Raw genomic sequence first — 12,018 nt, forward strand, 5'->3', positions numbered from 1 at the left:
AAAACAGTATGGAGGTTCCTCAAAAAACTAAGAATTGATCTACCATATGATCCAGCAATCCCTCTACTGGATATTTACCCCAAAGACTTGAAAACTCATATCCGAAAAGATATCTGTGCACCAATGTTCATAGCAGCATTATTCACAGTGGCCAGGACATGGAAGTAACCGAAGTGTCCTACAACAAATGACTGGCTAAAGCAGCTGTGGTACATATATACAATGGAATATCACTTAGTCCTAAGAAGAGATGAATGAAATATTGCCTTTTGCAACAAAATGGATGGACCTTGACATAATCATACTAAGCAAAATAAGCCAGACAGAAAAGGTTGAAAATCACATAACATCACTTATATGTGGGTTATAAACCTAAAAGCAACAAATGAACAGGACAAACAGAGACTCATGGACATGAACAATGGACTAGTGGTTACCAGAGGAGAGGGAAGGGGGAGAGGGAACAAATAAAATAAAATGTTAAATATAAATAAATACAAAAAAATAAAATACAATATAGCTGGGAAAAAAAAGAAGTCTAATTGCAAGTCTATATAGGTACGTATGCTGCTCTCTGGAAGCTATGAGACTGTATATTTATCCACAAAGATAAATATATCACAACTTTCATCAGAATGTATCTAGGTGTGTCTATCAATCTTCTTTTAATATTCTTGGTATATTTTTTTCCATTCATAAAGTCAGATACATCTACCTAGAAAAAATTCACTATTTTCTTCCTTCGTTCCTTTCATGGTATTCTGGTTTCATTCCACTGTAAGGTAGAAATGGGAAATCTGGCATCTACCGCGACTTGCAAGCAGAGTAGAATGGGGAAAAGGAGCTGTTAGCACAGCCAGAACCCCTGAAACTGTGCCACATCTTCCCATAAGCACTCTGAAAAGGTATACTTCCTGATCATCCCTATTACGCAAGTGAAGAAACAGAGGCCAGGGAAGGAAGGTTTGATTTATATTTGCCGTACTTTGTCTCCTGATATATCTTTCTGTTTGGCTTCGGCTGCCTAAGACTCTGCCTGTATACTCCTACTATCACGATCTCTGTTCTCTCTGGTTATTTCTCTTCTTCCAGTTTCTATTCCCTTCCGGAACTCCTATTAGATGTAAATGGTTCTTTGGGATCTATTTTCCATGCCATGGCTAATTTTTCCTATTTTCTATGTTTTAATATTCAGGAACTGATTGCTTATTTTCAAGACAGTCTATATTTAAACGGCATGATACCTTCCTAACTCTAAGCATACTACTACTAATTTTAAAATTTTCTTCTGTTTCTTACATTAACTCCATTGCTTCAGGTTTAGTTCTTGATTTGTTCAGTCTGAGCCATCTCTTACATCTTATTGATTTCCCACAAATGCTTAGTGATTTTTGTTGTCTGTTCCTATTATAACTGTACTCCTGTAGTAAATTCACATTTGTAACTAGTCCTATAATTCAATTGTACATTTATACCCAGTACTTGTGTAATACGACAATAACTGTAAGTTCTTTGATTTGCAATTCCAGATTCTTCAATCTATTTTTAGTCATATACTTTAGGTGTTTCATTTCCCCTAACAACCACTAACTTGAATAACACAGTTCTTACCTAAGTGTTACACAACGAGCTTCAGGGACTGATTATCACCAGCTCTGATAGACTTGTCCAACAGACAGTTAAAGAAGTAGTAACAGTCTGGTAGATTATCACAGTTGTGTAATCCAAGGAGTAAAAAACAATAATATGGTAATGAGTCCTTAAGTCTTGAAATCATAAGTTATGTCTTTTACCAATCTTTAATGTTATATGTTAAAAAACCAATTTCTACTCTTTAAAAAGAAGGCTTCATGTTGGTTAAAATGTAATTTTCCACCTACCTTATGATTCAGCCATTCCATAGCGCGCAGAAATTCATACAGATGTTCACTAACACACTTACAAGAATGTTCATAGTATTCTTTAAAACACATAATACACAAAAATTTGCCATACTTTGGAAACACAAATATTCATCAACAGAAATGTAGTCATATAATCATACAAAGGAATATTTAACATTGATAAAAAGAATGAACTGTTACACAAAATATCATGGGTGAATCTCACAATGTGCTGAGCATACTGTACAATTCCATTAATATGAAGCCCAAAATAGACAAAACGAATAGATGAAGACAGAAATCTGGATAGTGATTAGGGGACAGAGGTATAATTGACTTGGAAGAAGCAGAGGGAAACACCTGGGATGACAGAAATGTTCTATAGTTACAATTTGATCTAGATGGTGGTTACACAAGTTAATATATAAAAATTCACTGAGCTGTACAATTAAGATTTATGTGCTATTTGACTTCATATATACCTCATGAAGGTATATACCACTATAAAAAAGTTAAGAAATAAATGTAATTTCCAAACTGGCTGGAACTAAAACTGTGCTTATTTATGTCCAAGTTATCTGAGCCATAAATTGGAAATTCAACATCTTTTTTTACATTCGTTTAGTCACATGACAATTTCAAACGCATGGTATCAAAATAATACAAAATGTTAACATTTCTCAGTCATAAAATACTGGGTTTCCCACTTCCAATTTCGAAAGTACTATTTTAATATAACATGAAAAAACATTAATTTCACCAGAAATAAAGACCCAGCTCCTAAGATCCAGGCATCACATATTAAGTCTCAAGAGCAGGCTGAAGGAAAAAAACTTAAGATTTATAATCAAATTTTCATTCTGTCAATAACATCATCAGAAATAAAAGCTTCACTATTGTGTTTACAAATTAGTCCTCAGCAAGTTGCTCAAGAATAATGCAATTTTCAAGATGAATTATAAAAATGCAAGAGGCTTCTCTTCTCGAAGTCTCCTCGGCCCCGCTAATTCCTATACAAATGTGCGTCTTTAAAGGCGCCTGCCAGAGACAGGGGCTGCTGTTAGAGAATACTATTTTAACGTAATAAAGAAGGAACAAAGTTTACCCACTGAAAGGAGCAGATATCGTGGCGAGCAGAAATTTTTGGTTTAAAAAAATGTACAAAAATAAAACACGAGCAAACCAACATCTCCGGCAGCACGGTTCTCAAAACAAAACTCAAACCGCTCAGAAAAACCGCGGCTTTTCCTGACACCAGAGAAGACTTCGGAGAGCTAGTTCGTGAGGCGATCCTACGGGACAGGCTTCCCTGAGGGCTCGTAGGTGAAGTGACCCGACCCGGACAGGGATTCACAGTCCCCGAGCCGCGCCCGAGCTCGAGTCGTCGGAGTCGCAGGCGGGCGAGGACGGGTAGACCGGGTACTTACCGCACTCGCCAGTCTGCGCACAGAAGCCGCCGCCTCTCCAGCCGGACACACCCGAGAGGCGCCCTGCCACCGGAGGCTATGCCGCCTCGCCGCCCACCCGCCCGGGCCACCGGCATGCGGACGCCGGCCACTTCCGGCGTGAGTGAGGAAATGAGGCCGCAGTTGTGCAGCGCGCCCGCTCCGCAGCTCCGCCTCCGTCCCGCCCCAGCCCTACAGCCCCGCCCATGGCCACTCTAGCTCTGAGGACCGGATTGCTGGCTGTGCAGGAGGGCGTGCTTCACCGAGGATGTGTCACTGTCCTGCCCCAGAGCCCTGTTCTGGGAACCTGAAAGAGAGATGAGTGCCTGCGTGGGCACTGAGCTAAGGACTGGCTGGCTAATCGCCAGAGGTATCTCAGCATCCTCCGTGAGCTGCAGCTGCTTGTGAGACCCCAGTAAGGGAGCCCTGGGCTGCCAGTGATCTTTAGTCTAGTTATCCCTCTCCTTTGCACCTGAGTCTCCTTACACGTGAAATGAGGGAGTCGAGGTAGACATTCTGGGAAATGACTCCTTGGTCTCACATTGTATGAGTTCCATAAAGGAAAAAGAAAGCACCTCCCTGACATCTCCTCCATTCAGCTGCTTATTCCAGAGACTTCTCATGGCACTTTGTCCCGCCCTGAGCATCTTCTTACACCATATACTAGAATAAACTGAAAATTGCATTAAAGACTATAATGTAAGACCAGAAACCATAAAACTCCTAGAAGAAAACATAGGCAGTAAACTGTCTGACATTGCTCTTAATATTTTTTCTGATATGTTGCCTTGGGCAAGGAAAACAAAAGAGATAAACAAATGGGACTACATCCAACTAAAAAGTTTTCACAGCAAAGGAAACCATCAACAAAATGAAAAGACAACCTAGTGAATAGGAGAAGATATTCACCAATGATACATCTGATAGGGACTTAATATCCAAAATTTATATAGGACTCATGCAACTTCACACCAAAAATAAAACCTAACAATCCAATTAAAAAGTGGGCAGAGGACCTAAATAGACATTTCTTCAAAGGGACATACAGATGGCCAATAGACATACGAAGAAATGTTCAATGTCACTAATCATCAGATAAATGCAAATTAAAACCACAGTGAGATAGATATATTCACACCTGTCTGTCAAAATGGCTATCATAGTAAGTCAACAAACAACAAGGGTCAGCAAGGATGTGGAGAAAAAGGAACCCTTGTGTGCTGTTGGTGGGATTTCAAATTGGTGCAGCCACTATGGAAAACAGTATGGAGGTTCCTCAAAAGATTAAAAATAGAACTACCATATGTCCCAGCAATTCCACTTCTGGATATTTATCTGAAGAAATTTATTAACACTGATTTAAAAAGATGTATGCACCCCTACGTTTATTGCAACACTATTTACAATAGCCAAGATATGGAAGCAGCCTAAGTGCCTGTCAGTTGACAGTTGGATAAAGAAGATGTGGTACATGTATACAATGGAATATCACTGAGCCATAAAAAAGAATGAAATCTTAACCATGTGCAACAACGTGGATGGGCCTGTAGGGTATTTCATTGAGTGAAATAAGTGAGACAGAGAAAAACAAATTTCATATGATATTGCACATATTTGCAATTTAAAGAACAAAATAAACAAAACAGGAACAGACTCATAAATATAGAGAACGACCTGATGGTTGCTGGATGGGAAGGAGATTAGGAGGATGGTGAAGGGACTAAGAAGTACAAATTGGTAGTTACAAAATAGTCAAGGGGATATAAAGTACAACGTAGGGATTATAGTCAATAATATTGTAATAACTATGTATAGTGCCAGGTGGGTAGTAGACTAATTAGGGGAATCACTTTGCAAATTATATAAATGTCTAACCATTTGCTCTACACTGGAAACTAACATAAAATAATATAGAACATCAATTGTAATTGAAAAATTTTTAAATGAAAACAAAAGAGAATTCTTAGTTCAGAAAGAAACAGGGAAGAGCTCACACAACTAGCTGTGGTATGAAACCATGTATGTTTGCAAATTTATAAAAGGTTTGTAATTATTTACTCTGCAAATAAACATTAAAATGTTTGTGTTTTTATGTTGACTCTAAACCTTCCCAGGCTTGTAGAAAATCTGTTGCTGTGTAATACAGCTGAAAGAATTATGTGATCTAATGCTCAAATAATCTACTGGAGGACTTTGCCAGATGGGTGGGGGTTTGAAGGCTGGGTGAAAAGCGTGAAGGAATTAAGAAGTACAACTTGGCAGTTACAAAATAGTCACAGGATAGTGAAGTACAGCATTGTGAATATAATCAATAATATTATAATAAGTATGTATGGTGCCAGGTGTGTACTAGACTTATTGGGGTGATCAATTCATAAGTTATAGAAATGTCTAACCACTATGGTATGTACCTGAAACTAATATAATATTGAATGCAAACTGTAATTGAAAAAAAAAAAAAACTAGTAAAAAAAAACGCAAACAAAAATACTTGTGGTCCTGCAGATTAGCAGTGACATGGCTTATTCCACAACCAACCATCTACTGACAAGGACTCTTGTAAGTATTATAAACAGAAAATACACTGGGGAAAAATTTGTCCCATTTTAAGAGACAAAGAAGAATCCCTCAATTCAGATTAATGAGAATGTTCCAAGGAAGAAAAAGCACCCAATATCCTGCCACACCTTTAAATACAAAGATGAAGTAACTATAAATATAGATGGTATGGTAGTTTCCTAGGTCTCCTGTAACAAATTACCACAAACTGGGTGGCATAAAACTACAGAAATTTATCAAGGATTCAAGAGGGCCAATACTCCCTCCAAAGGCTCTGTGGGAGGATCCTTCCTTGCCTCTTCTAGCATCTCGTTGTTGCCAACAATTCTTAGTATTCTTTGGCTTATAGATGCATCACTCCAATCTCTACCTCCATCTTCACGTGGTATTCTCCTCTGTGTCTTCCCTGTTTCCAAATTTCCCTCTTTTTCTGAGAACACCTGTCTTTGGATTAGGGCCTGCCCTTATCTAGTATGATCTCATTTAACTTGATTGCATGTACGAAGACCCTATTTTCAAATAAGGTCAAATTCACAGATTCTGGGGTAAGGACTTGAACATACCTTTTCAGGGACACAGTTCTACCCACTGTATATGGTAACCTCATGAATTTCTGGTACATACAGGCACTAGTCTTTCTGCATTAAGTCCTGCTACCTTTGCTCAACCTCTTCCTTGGAGTAAACATGAACAGACACAGGTAGTAAGCATTTCGAATAACCCACAGATTTTGTTTTTCCCAACCTTTAACTGTAAGCCTGGAGTCCTTGATTGAAAAACATTCCTTCCAGCTCCGTGATACCCCCCTTCAAATTTAATATGGAGAGACTAACTTTGCAATTTTAAATGTACACCAGAGTATTTGGGACTATTTGTGAGATTCTAGAGGACTCCTCTATCCATAAGCAAGTTCATTATGCTCTGAATGTACCTTTGATTTCCCCATTATATTTGAAACATACCCCAGATAAGTATTTGACACTGTGCCCAACACATATCAGAAAAATAATTGGAGCAGAACCTGTTAAAATTCAGATAGAGCCTATCAACCATTATCTAAACTTCCCCAATATCTGTTGAAGCCAAAAGTAAAAGAAGGGATCACACTCATAGTTGAAGCCTCAGATCCAAAGGTCTTCTCATGCCCTGCAGTAGCCCTTGTAATACACCCTCCCTGGCAGTAAAGAAACCAAGTGGATAGGGACATCTATTTGTTGAAGACTGCAGGGCCACAAACAAATTGTTATTCCTCATTTCCTAACTCTAATACTATCCTGCAAGTCATTTGCTGAAGCCACTTGCTGTAGTGAACTTTTGCTCAACTTTTTTCAGTGTGCTTATAGAAATTTTTTTTGTGTGTATGTATAGTAAAATATACATAACCTAAAACTTATCATTTTAAACATTTTTAAGTGTACAGTTCAGTAAGTACATTCATATTGTTGTGGAACCATCACCACTATCCAACTTCAGAACTTTTTCATCATCCCAAACAGAAACTCTGTCCTCAATAAACACTAACTTTCCACTTTCCCTTCCCCCAGCCCCTGGCAACCACTGTTCAATTTTTGTCTCTGTGAATTCACTACTCTTAAGTACCTCATGCAAGTGAAAGTGTACGTTATTTGTCTGTGTGTCTGGCTTATTTCACTTAGCAAGTTTTCAAGGTTCATCCATGTTATAGTATATGTCAGAATTTCATTCCTTTTTAAGGCTGAATAATGACAGTCAATACCTTTTTACCTTCATTGGGGAAAGATAACAATCCTCCTGGACAGTCATGCCCCAGGGGTTTACTGAAGCTCTTTGTTTTTTCTAGGTATTTAATCAAGACTTAAATGATCTAAATTTCTCTTGTGATTCAGTTCTGACACAATATGTAGATCATCTCCTACTTTGCTGAGAGAAAAAGGGTTCCACTTATACTGTCTTAGCAGAAAAGGGACATAAAGTTTCAAAAGATAATGACAGTTTTGCCAAAACATAGTCCATTATTTAGGGCACGGCTCATCTAAAGGGGGAAAAGCACTCCCTTCTGATAAACTAAAAACTACCAAAATCTATCCTAGACTCCCTCACAAAATCACATTTGAGAGGAATTTGAGGTATAACTATATATTGCAGACAAATTTTTCTGTGATTGTGACATTTTGTGTATTGACTAAGTTCTCAGAAAGAGGTTCTCTCCTGTGAAAGCCCACCTTCTGAAACCTGAAGGCAGCTCTTCAATGACCTTCTTCCCTAGACATCCATAACAACATAAAAACCTTTGTCTATTTATGTATGAGTGATCTGGACCAACCTTTGAAGTTTCATGGGAACCATCCAAAAACCCATTGCTTACAATAGCCTTCCCTTGACCTGGAGCAAAGACTTATTCCTCCTTTTTTAGGGCAAATGATGAGCTAGTTCTAGGCTCCTCACTTGGCCTCATGATTTTTCCTATAGGACAGACATTACTATTGACTGAGAACACAATACTTTTCAGCTAAATGCTTAACCTCTTATTAAATTCTATTACTCTCTTCCTTTCACATTACTTTTCACTGCTGCAACACCCTGAATTCTGCACTCTCCTTCCCCTATCAGAAGAAGGGGGGAGCCTTGTGATAATCCTACCTCAAATAATTAGGGAACTCTCTGTATCTCACTCAGATTTCTTAGTCTCTTATTGAGAACTCTGACTTAATACCATTTGTTGATGGATCACACCTCAAAACTAAAGCTGGAAGTTATCAAACAGCATATACGATCAGTAATTTAAAGTCTCTTTTAGAATATAGTCCTCTACCTGCGGTAAAATCAGCCCAGATGGCAGAACCTATTGCCTTTAAGAGAGCTTGTCAACTAGCCAAAGACTAGACAGTAAACATATATACAGATAGCAAATATGATTTTGGAGTAGAACATCACTTTGGGATACCAGAACTCCCACAAAAATGCATAGCAAGTTAAGCAACTTTTAGATGCACTCTGCTTCAGAAAGAGGTGGCTATTATAAAGGTTGAGAACTATGCAAAAAGAGACAATGTTGAGCTAAAGGAAATCTTCTAACAGATTATCCTGCCAAACAAGTAGCCTTAACCAAGTTTATGATCCTATCTAAACCCTCAAAGTATAAATCTCTGTAGGGACTGAAAGAGCCCATTATAAAATATCAACATTTAGTCCCTGATTCTGAAAAGGAAGAGCGAGAGGAATCTGTACTCTTCATTTAGATAATCTCTGGTGCCACAAGATAGTTGCTTGCACCAGATGAGTTCAAATAGATATTATCTAAATTTCTCTGTGAAACCACTCATAAGGTACAAATCGATTACCAGCTTAAATCACTGGCGGAGAAGCTTTAAAGATACTAGATGTTATTTTTGGGTCATATGTCACCAGTCAACAACATAAGCCTGGAAAAACTAAAGGTGGGATATAGCCAGGAACCAAACCTCAAGGACCCTTTGAACACCTTCAGAGGATTTTATCTCTTCATGGGATTTGAATGTTTTAGATTTGAATATGTCACACAAATGAAACTTTAGGGCATCAAACTGAGGATTTTTGGCACTCTAAAAGCAGCTGACTTAAGATCTGTAAAACAAACACATGACCTAGGATAGCAGACAACTTAGGCCCAAGATGTTGGACCAAGACCCCTAATTCCTGTTTTATTTTTTATCTGCTTGCATGTAATCATTCTTCTTATTTCTCATAACCCCCTGGTTGTCATCCACCAGGAATGGCCCTTTTCCTCTCTTGTCTCTCCTCTTTATATAATTGTTAGGTCAGAACATACTAATTCTAACGCCATTGTTAGGTTATCCCAATCAGTAGGCATTGCCCTAGATCTTACCAACTGTTGAATTTGCTATCCATCACCAAACCCCTACAATGAAAACCTCTGGGAAACTCCAGTCTCATCAAAGGAGACAATAGGGAATTATAGCTGATGGCAGATCCATTTGCAGCAACATAGACAAGTGACTTTAAACAAGTTAACCTGTGACTTTGCTAGTATCCTGTTCTCCCAGAAAAAGAACCAGTTATTAGTCTATCGATCACACCCCAAGTAATTCTAAATTTGAATTTAACAACCATCATAGGGTGATGAGCCAAATACTTGCTGCTTGTAAGGGATAAATAGAAGTCCAAATATGTAATCAGCTCATGGAAAGCTTGGTTCTGGCCTTTTATGAACAGATTCCTTTTCCTAGCTCTCCATGTTTCACTGCCAGATATTATAACTTTTGTTAGGATGCCTGGTCCTGTTTGCTTCAGACTAACATCTCATGCATGTAAATAGTATTAAGACTTGTCTGTACACAGACTAATAAATCTGACCTTATTTCTATAAATCATCAAGGTTGAAAATTCTGATTCAGACATGAGCTCCAAAACAAAGCCACCCTTGATTATTCAGCATTCTTTCTGGGGGAATTACTGACTCATTGTATAGCAGATTCCCATTGGTAAGAATTATACATCTAGGATTGTAATAAACTTATCACTAACTCTGGCAGAAGTCATTGGTGGTACCACCTCTTCCCCAGATGAAATGCAGATCAATCTCAGCTCTTTGGCATGAGCAGTGATGGACATTGCTCTGGATTTCTTATTGGTTAGTCATGGTCTGTGACATTCCTAACGCAGTTCTTGGATCAATGAAATGGGGAAGGTGGGACAGGTGATACAATGCCTTAAGGCAAAAGCTATTTGGCTCTCTAAAGTGGTCCCTCATGGCCTATATAGGGCTTGTTCTTGACCTGGGTTAGAGTTCTTGGTTCAAAGCATCTTACAGGGATTAATTGTTCTTATCTTTGTCATAGTGGTCATAATACTGGTCCACTGCATTCTATCCAGAGTTTGAAATGCTTCTGCACAGCCATTTTCTTATCAGATGATCACCACGATGCTCAACAGCAAGGTCAAGAAGATCTCATGATGCAGTTGACCATGGAGATCACTGAATAAATCAATCTCTAAGTGGTGAAGATCTGGATTTTTTTTTTTTTTTTACTTCCCTGAATGTATCAACCTCCAAGCAAGAAAATGGCTAAGAGTGAGGACTGAGAGATTGAATATGCAGACCGACCACACATTACTGAAGAACTCTGAGCCACCATCTCTGCAGTAATCAACCCAGAATGGTCAAGACTTGGTCGATGACTGTCAGCTTTCCTATTTTTTGCTCCAAGTCAGAACCAGCCTGAGAAAGCCAAATATGTTTCCCAAATGAATCACGTGAGATGCCATTTCTAATTAGCCTGCTTCCAGCTACCCCATTCCAACCTCTCATCATAGCACACCTGGAGCCTCTCCACACCTTTTTTCCCCATCAAGCTTTCTCACTTCTCTGCCAGCCTTTTGAGTCTCTGCCAAAAACAAGTGATAGTGGCAGAGTCTCTTGCTATAGCAAGTTTAGAATAAATAGCTTCTGCTTGTTCTCATTTGGGTGGTCTTTATTCCCGCAAAACTAGATTACAGATAATTTGATCTCTCTCAAAAGATAGAATTTCCTACCACAACACTTCTTTTACTTCTTTCAATGATTGTCTTTAGAGACCAGAATCCTCCTCCTCTGTATCATTCCTATTCTTAAAAATCATTTCCTATAACTTTTCTTTTTGTTTCCCACTCATGAAGTCTTCCAAATCCTTGAGATGTTCTTAGATTCTCAGGCCCTGTTGCCAGTGCCTCTAGAAAAATTTTATTTTAAGCTCTTTAAAACTCCCAGAAGGCACAAAGTATGGAGCAAGTCACATGACCTCGGTGAAAAAAGCCTCCCAGGAGAGGGGGATGTGATACAGGCACCACGTGTTCTCCCTGCATTCCTCTGGACAAAGTCTCTTGCCTCATGTAGCAGCCTTATGTTCTTTCTTCTCCTGGGCTAGACCCTTCCCATAGAAATGATTTTCCTCTGTGAGGGAAATGACAAGTGCAGAAAAGGACTGGAGTGCAGGTGAGAAACAAGAGCAGCCAAAAAGGATATTGTTTACTCTGGTACTGTTTACAAAATTGACAAAGATAAATAAAAACATGGACACTTAAAATAGACTTTTCATTTTTATTGAAGAACTTAACAGTTTGCATGGTAAATATTGGCTCTATAAAACATTAAACTGGCTTCCTCCTCAAAAGAT

General features: G+C 38.6%; 1 protein-coding gene across 4 annotated transcripts in view; it reads right to left on the bottom strand.

The window, feature by feature from the left end:
- The window catches only part of CSGALNACT2 (chondroitin sulfate N-acetylgalactosaminyltransferase 2), a 44,322-nt gene extending 40,854 nt beyond the window's left edge, over positions 1-3,468 (bottom strand). For 3 of the 4 annotated variants that reach the window (XM_011385319.2, XM_023526054.1, XM_011385320.2), the window contains exon 1: positions 3,311-3,468. The gene's annotated coding sequence lies outside the window, so the exon portion shown is untranslated. Of the gene's footprint in view, positions 1-1,611; positions 1,699-3,310 lie in introns of all 4 variants that reach the window. The other variant, XM_023526053.1, reaches the window with a different exon arrangement.
- Between the last annotated feature and the right edge of the window lie 8,550 nt (positions 3,469-12,018).

This window comes from Pteropus vampyrus, unplaced genomic scaffold (genome assembly GCF_000151845.1).
Source record: "Pteropus vampyrus isolate Shadow unplaced genomic scaffold, Pvam_2.0 Scaffold681, whole genome shotgun sequence".
NCBI classification, from domain to species: Eukaryota; Metazoa; Chordata; class Mammalia; order Chiroptera; family Pteropodidae; genus Pteropus; species Pteropus vampyrus.